General features: G+C 38.7%; 1 long non-coding RNA gene across 1 annotated transcript; it reads right to left on the minus strand.

Moving 5' to 3' along the window:
* Window positions 1–511: 511 nt before the first annotated feature.
* LOC131981297 (uncharacterized) lies at window positions 512–3822 on the minus strand. Its single transcript, XR_009395295.1, has 3 exons — window positions 3775–3822; window positions 1760–1843; window positions 512–645 (listed from the first exon to the last, which is right to left on the minus strand). It is a non-coding gene; the product is annotated as an uncharacterized LOC131981297 (long non-coding RNA).
* Window positions 3823–8042: the final 4220 nt, after the last annotated feature.

Genomic DNA, 8042 nt, shown 5'->3' on the forward strand with positions numbered 1-8042 from the left:
ATGACTTCTTAAAGGATGGCAAGCACTCTTACAAGTGGTGTTACATCCAGCCGCCTGAGGCTGAGGCAGTAAAGGGAAGAAAAGTTGAGTGAAGATTGAAAAATTAACTAAAAAGACAGAGTTGTTTTGTTGACTGTAGAAAAGAGAGGAAGGGTAAATATGATATTAAGACTGTGGAGTTGACGCGAGTTGTCAAATTGATGGAAATGCAAGTGATGGTTTAGTTAAGATTGATGGAAAGAGGGAGTGAACAAGAGGAGGAAGGGTACTAAACTAAGGGGAGCAGAGAGGAAAGGGGAGTGATGGAGAGGTGAGGTTTTCCAACTCATTTTATCTTACTTTTTTCCCTAACCTACCAACCTTGGTTCTGTTCCCTCTTATCATTGTCATTTGTCTTTTCATAATTTGTCTTTTAGTTTGTTTGCATACAAATATGGCAAGGATACTGACCACAAAGCAAACCTCTTTCTACACAGTCCAGTCTGGCAAGGTTCGCATTTGCTGTTGTTGTTGTTGTTTGGTTACATTGGCTCTCATTTGCCTGGCTGTCTTTCAGAGTTAGTACTTTGATCCATTTGGACTGCTGCTTGATTGCCTCCTCTCTGTCAGGAAACAGCCTGCAGAGCCTCTCTTTAATATTAAAATCTGGGGAACATCAGAGTAACAAGTGAGCTCTCTGAGAGACACGACGCCTACACCAAGAAGTGGTGGTGTACATGGGGTGTGTGATGATTAGTTACAGAACAATGTGACTATTAAAAGTGATTATCTTGCTCTCTGTATGACTCATACTGTCTCTCATGTAGTTTGACAAAATGGTACATCAAAATCGTCTTCAGTGACCTTTTCAGACTTGAGGTTTCTTTAAAATTCCTCAAAATTTCTTTGCACAAAGAAAATATCTTTTGTTCAGCAACCTCCTCCCACAATTATATACAACACAGTTCAGCTGTGAGTTTGATTATGCTCAGGTTAAAACCATCTATCTCCTTCAACCCTTTAAGCCTCATACCTACATCTTGATTCACAAAATAAACTTAAAGTTATTTTATAGACCTTTAAAGCTGGAGATACTTAATTCACCTCTAAACACTAAAAACTTGACGTGCACCAAGTGACATTAAGCAACTTTGTCATCTGAATCTCTAAGTAACTTGGCCCATTAAGGAGGGTTTTAATGCTGCAAATTATAATATATCTTAATAATAATAAATATTGGTATTTGCTGCATTACTATAAGCATGTTAAGCCAAATGCTGTTATCTCTCAAGACTCTCAATGACACAAAGAAATCTAATCATTGACCTTTTCTAAATCTGGGCAAAGCTGCATCCCTCTTGAGAGACACACACATAAAGGGAGACAGCAGAAAAGGCTGTTATCTCTTGGCTTTGAAAAAGAGAACACATAAAAGCAGAAGCAGCCTTTAATTCAGTTCTTTCCAGTTTTGCAGTCTTGTACGCAGTAACATTAACTAACTTGCTCAGCAGGTACACTGATTTCATGTTCTGTTCCATTCTTCTGTAAAACAGAACTACCTACAGTATTCTGCTAATTTTCAGGTTCATACTTCTGCCAGAACATGTGTCAATTATTTATTGATTGATTAACATGTTTCTGCGTATTCAGAGTATGGGCAGTAACACATCATAGTACAACTTCGGTTAAAAATCACGAATAAACACGTAAGAACCTAAATCTACACATGTTCAAGCAGGAGTTTGATACGAAATTGTGTAGAAATTAACAAAATCTGCACCTGACATTACAGGTTTCCCTCATGTTAGCATGTAGCTACATGTAACAGTGGAATGGCTTTCATTCAGTTCAGCAGAAGCCCTTTCTGTTGTAAAAAAAAAAGAAAAAATCAATCAAACATGTTCCAACAATAATGTGAGCCGAAACCATGTTATTTGAAACTTTGGCAACATTTCATTTGAACATCCACTATTGTAACATTTTATAAATGACAGAAAATAAAGTAAAGCATAATAAGCTCCCCTTTAAAGTCACATGGCCAACATCCCAATTCCCTATAAGGTAAAATGTTACTAGAAAAAACAATAGTGTGTTCTGTATCATGAAGATGATGAATATAGTCAATAATGAAAAGAACAATGTGTGTAAAAGTGCAGCACAGGTTAAAATAGCTGACTAATGCATGGGAGTAATAATAAACTACAGTCTGTAACTAAATGTATCAGCCATCACCAGCAGAGAAGCCACCAGAACTGTGTGGGCCATTTCTCATTTGGTTTATTTTAAATGGGACCGCTCTCAGTAATAGGGTGTGATCGCAGTGGAGCCTCAGGCTGCTGTTACAGGCAGTGTGTTAATGAGAACAGCATAATGTGAAGAGTTTCTGTTTTTATAAATGTCAATGAATTGTGGTGGCATGTTGAACCTAATGGTCCTCACACACACATGAGCAGATGCACGCACACTCTTCATGCAAGTGACCCTGATGTGGTATGCCTCATCTGTCACACTGGGTTGTGTATGAGTGTATGAGCGGGACTTCTTGCCCCAGGGAAAGTGGTAGGTGGCTGAAACATGCAGCTGCAGCTACGTATGAAAAGCGAGTGTGAGTGGAAGACTGATTGGATGATATTTTAATGCAAGATTAAACTGGTATATTTAAAGATACCTTCAGAGGACCTTCACTTTGCATTTTATGCCTCTGATGAGCACTGGACTATTAAGTAGGTGCAGTTGAAAATTCAGTCTAGCTCACTTACTCTTGCAGCAGTGAAGGATATCTAGAGAGGTGTCAGCAGGAGTACAGACACAGTTTCATCACATTTATTTAAGATGATGACTACTTACACAACCGTGTAAGATTTGACACCAGCAGTGGAAGAAGTATAAATCTTTTATGTACAGTAGTAGTAGTAACACCATACTATTTAAGCCCTGCATTAAAACTTTTACGAAAGTTGTTTATTTGTTTTTGTTTAATCTATAAAATGCATCATATTATATAACAAATGATCACATTTTGTATGTTATAAATAGTATGTCTGCAATATAACTAGCTGTCATAATAAATAGACCAATGCTTCCAAGTTTTTTTTCTGTTCACTCACTTGGGTTAGTCAGTCAACACCAAAGCATAGGATTAGATAAAAGTTTTAACAAGGCACCCCATTTGACAAGATGTACTGTGTGCACTTATATAGTAATGGGGCAGTGTTGTACAGTTTTTTTCTGTATCAGAAACAGGTGAAAAGTTATGAAAAACAGATGGCTGAGACACCTATAGCTAGTTGTGCTTAACTGTAATTAAAAAAGTTTTGTTTTTGTTTTTGTTTTGCCAAGTACTCCTCTTAATCCCTTTGGTGGCACACCCATATCATAAAAAGCAGCCAGCAAGTATGCTGCTGTATGCACTGTGGAATGTTCTTCAGGGGTCCCTGTAACACCTGGAAATAAATATAATATCCATAGAAACTGAGTTACTATCCCCATGTGGACGTGCTGCTCCATCTGTTTTACTGTAAAATCAATGACACACTGGTCACAAGAGAGAGAGGGAAGTAGATATATCTTATCTAATAGATAGAGTTCAAATAAATATATCATTTCATGATATTTGAGGCTATTTGTTTTTCTTGTATTACAGAGGAGTATAATAGTACTTGAGAAATGCAGTTTTATAGTGGAGAAGAGTGTGTTTTAGTTTATGCAAACCAATTGTTAACATTTTTCTTACATTTTGTGTTATTTACTCCCAATGTAATGCAGCTGCTTGCTTACTACAGAAAAGTCACTTACCAGAGGATGAAGGAAAATTGGACTTCACTTTCCCCTGGGAACTGAAGAGGACAAGAGGACTCTTTCTCATGTAAGTGAATGTGAGGCAGAGAAGAATTAATGAAACAAGTTTTCAGCATTATTTTGGCTCACACTAGTACATCTGCAAACCAAAGTAGATGAGAACAGACATAATTAGCTAATGTTAACAGCTAACGTTATTAACGAGCCTGCAGCTTTGTCCTCCTAACCTTTAGCTGTCCTTAATGACAGAACAGATTATACCGACAGTTCCAGAACGTTATTATGTCATAAAGGCGTGGCATTCAATTCTGGAACTGGACTGTAGAACTTCACTTCAGCAGTTCTGAGATAGCAGTTGGTCTAAGTCTGAGTGATGTACAGGACTGTGCCAAAGTCTTAAGCAGATGTGGAAAAAATGCAGAGAAGAAAACCAAAAGAAGATGCTCTTTCTGCTACTTGTCCTGTCTTTCCTGCTGAGCGGAGAAACGGCAGTGTCCAATAACTTTAAATGGCTCAGAGCAATACGGACAGATCCTGGAACAGATTCAGAGACGTGAGTTTCAACAACAAAATTCAAAAGACTAAGGCTGAGTGATAAAGTAATAAATACATTGGGGGTTTTTTGCCATGCAATATTTTGGTGCACCATATGCTACAGTTTCACAGATGATGCAGTCACATAAACTAGGATCAATAATAAACTAGGATCAATAATACTTGCACTGAGATGCATTTCATGTGGTTTAAGTTAAAATGCTTGTCTTCTGTATGTTGTAAAAGTGGACCTTGTCTAAATACATAATTTCCTCCATCAAAGAGGTCATTTTTTCTGTTAGGGTCGGCAGTCGGCAGGATTACAGAAAAACGTCTATACCGGCATATTTTCATGAAACTTGGTGGAAGAATGTAGCAAGGGGCCAATATGAATACATTTCGGAGCAGAAAATAAAATTATGGGGCAGATACACAAATTATTTTTCACTTTGGTAAACACTGCAAAATAGGGCATTTGTGCTGCATTCATGTGCTTCCATAATAACTGAAAAGATTAGTTGTTGTGGCCACACAAACACTCGAAGCAACTATCAATGTGTTGTTTAAATGCTATGAGCAATAACATACACAGCTTTATAGCGTACATGTTGTTTCCACATTACAACTTAAAGCTAATGAACACGTGAAAAAGAAAGAACGACTTTCAAATTCTGGACACACTGGTCAATGTTTCACTCAAGAAAGATTTGAGATTCCATATTGTATTCAACTCTTGCCATGTTATAATTATTAAGATATTTCTTTCATTTTATTATGAAACTTATTTCCTTATTGTTCTGTTCTTATTCACTGTAGGAGGAAACCATTATGTGCACCTTTTTGTAAAAGAAGGGGGGTAAGGAAGAGCTGTGTAGCCCAGCTGAGGTATACCCAGGGTATTGACCCAATAAACTTAAGTCAAGTACAGCTTTCGGGTAGGGGAGAGTCTTATTATGGCTGCCTGCTGTGCTGTTAGCAGTAAAGTGAGCTGGGTCAATCTGTCACAGCTCATGCATGAGCCTAAAATAGGTAGTATGTCCCCACCCAGAGCAGCTGGTGCTGCACTCAGCTGAGCTTTCTTTTTGTGCAATGTAATTATAAATGTTCCTCTGGTGCTTTTGCTCATTTTAGGAGGGAGATACCTGAAATGTGTGTTGCAATTGTGATTACTGTGCACTGTCTGTCTTTGAGTGTGCACTTCTGAGAAACCAGATTTGGGGACAAATGAACTGCAGTCTCCTCTTCTCTCCTCTCCTGCTTTTTCAGCAGCCTTTGTCAGTTCTCTGTGTGGAAACAGTGACAAACAGAAAGCTCCTTGTTGCTGAACAAGTCAAACTGATTGGATCCTTCAGAGGTGGAAAAGCTCTTTTGTTGTGGTTTCTTCCTACGTGTCCTCTACCGCTTATCTTCTCTCTGTGTGTCTTCTGCTGATAGAAAGGTCTCAGATTTCCCAGTTTTTAGAGTCAAAATGGAACAATACAATATTTATGGGGGAAAAAAACAAGATTGCACAATTTTTGGTGTATTGCATCTGTGAACAAAGTAACTAGACTTGTGGTTTCCTGCTGTTTGAATAAGTGGCTGCCTTGGCTCAGTGTCATCTTTTATTATCTATTTTACACACTTTTGACTCGATGTGACTCTCAGATCTCCTGAATTTTTTCCTGTCCAAGCATTTTCTCTAGAGCTCAGCCAGCTCATCTCTCTTGGCTACACAACCAAACAGTCAGAACACACTCAACAAAACAAGCACACACCTTCTCCCTCCCTCTTACCAGCAAGACACATTGGCTCAGCATCTACTGTATCATTCTTCTCTCTCTCTCCTTTCCTCTTCTCATCTCAGCTCTTTTGCCTCCTCTGTCGTCCACTAAATCTCACAGTTCTTCCCTGGCTAGTTTCATGCTTCACTTACCCTCGATGAAATGCTGCCATATTGTATAGCCCGTGCTCTCTTTCTCACTCTTCCTCTGTATCTCAACTCTTTTCTCCCAGTGACTGTCTTGCCATCTACTTCTCTCCTTTTCTTTTGTCAGCCTCTGTCTCTCCATTTCTTAAATCTCATTCTGAGCCTCCTTTTGTCCAGTTCCCCATCTTTCCGTCTTTCTCTGTTCATTTTCTTCTCTGTGCCAGGTGTGATGAGTGAGTGCTATTCTCAGGTGCTTGTAAGGAGAGGGAGAGAAAGAAAGATAGAGAGAAGGGAAGAACTAGTATATGTGTTTTAATCTGTGAGACACACACACACACACACACACCACCCTGAGGTGCCTGGGATGAAAAATTTTAGTGTAAGCCATAAGTAATTAGAAAAATTGCCTAGCCTCAGACCTTGATTGGAGCCTTGATTTAATCTGTGTGTGTCTGTGTGTGTGTGTGTGTGTGTGTGTGTACCTAGCTGTATTGTTATGTTTAAATTATGCTTAACTTTGTGAGATTTTTAGTATTGCCAAGTGGCAAGTGTACACCAAAATGTGTGTGAGTGTTTAAAGTTTATACCCAGCATTGTCCCTGTAGACTGGAGCAACTGTGCTGTAGAGTCACACCCGTCTAAAGTGGTAATGGCTTTCAAAGTCAAGCAGTCTTTAGGGGACCAACACAAATGGCTGCCTATTGGGACTGTATACTTTAATCGGTTTGCTTTAATTAGTCATTGGCCAACAGACTTAAAAAATAACTAAAGATCACTACAAAGAGTAAATCTCTTGTGTGACTCTGCAGACATTATGTTTCAGTGTGTTTCCATTTTCCACATGCTGAGAGATATATAGATAATATTATAAGATAATTTGTATATCTAAGCCTGTGATTTAGTGAAACAAACAGCAGTTGTAATAGCTCCAAAGAGCAAAACACACAGCCTTCTTTTTATATATCTTTAACAGCTTTTTACCCCTGATGATTTACACCCCTGCAGTGTTTAACTTCAGTATTAATATCAAGCATTTTCTCACCACTTACCCTAACCATTTTAATCAGAGGTAATAGCCCCTCCCCCACTTGATGGCACGCCATGATGTGCTAACAGCTGGCTGGACGTCATGTTTCTGGCTGACCTTCCAGCCCTCTGTGTGTGTGTGTGTGTGTGTGTGTGTGTGTGTGTGAGAGAGAGAGAGAGAGAGAGAGAGAGAGAGAGAGAGAGAGAGAGAGAGAGAGAGAGAGAGAGAGAGAGAGACAGAGAGACAGAGAGAGAGAGAGAGAGAGAGAGAGAGAGAGATGCTGATAACTGATCTGGACCAGACAGATGGTGTTTGATCTCCTGGTCACATAAATTGTTGGATGTCACTCATATAGGAATGTATCAAGGAGAAGCCATTGTTTGAAGGTCATTAAATAAGCAAATCTGTGACACTGCTTGGAGCTTTTTATGTAGGAGAGTATCTATTCTGAAAAGGAGCAACAACAAAAAAGTCCCTCAAAGCAGAACCGTGATCATTCTTAGTTCTTGAGGATTAAACACAATAATATGGGGGTTCGAATAATATAATATAATATGGGGGTTATAGCTGTATTGCGACCATGACAGTGTTGTGGTTATAGGAAATATGTTTCACTGATTATGCTATATTTTTTACTATTTTTGTGTGTATCCCATGTGTTTACGTATGTGGGAATGCATAGTGTTAAGATGTAATGCTTGCATGGAGTTATGTTTAAACATGTTTTGAATTTGTGTATAGTCTGTGGCTGCTTGTGTACTTACTCTGCAGTATCATTCATTCTTCACATCTGTG

The sequence above is a fragment of the Centropristis striata genome, chromosome 12 (genome assembly GCF_030273125.1).
Source record: "Centropristis striata isolate RG_2023a ecotype Rhode Island chromosome 12, C.striata_1.0, whole genome shotgun sequence".
NCBI classification, from domain to species: Eukaryota; Metazoa; Chordata; class Actinopteri; order Perciformes; family Serranidae; genus Centropristis; species Centropristis striata.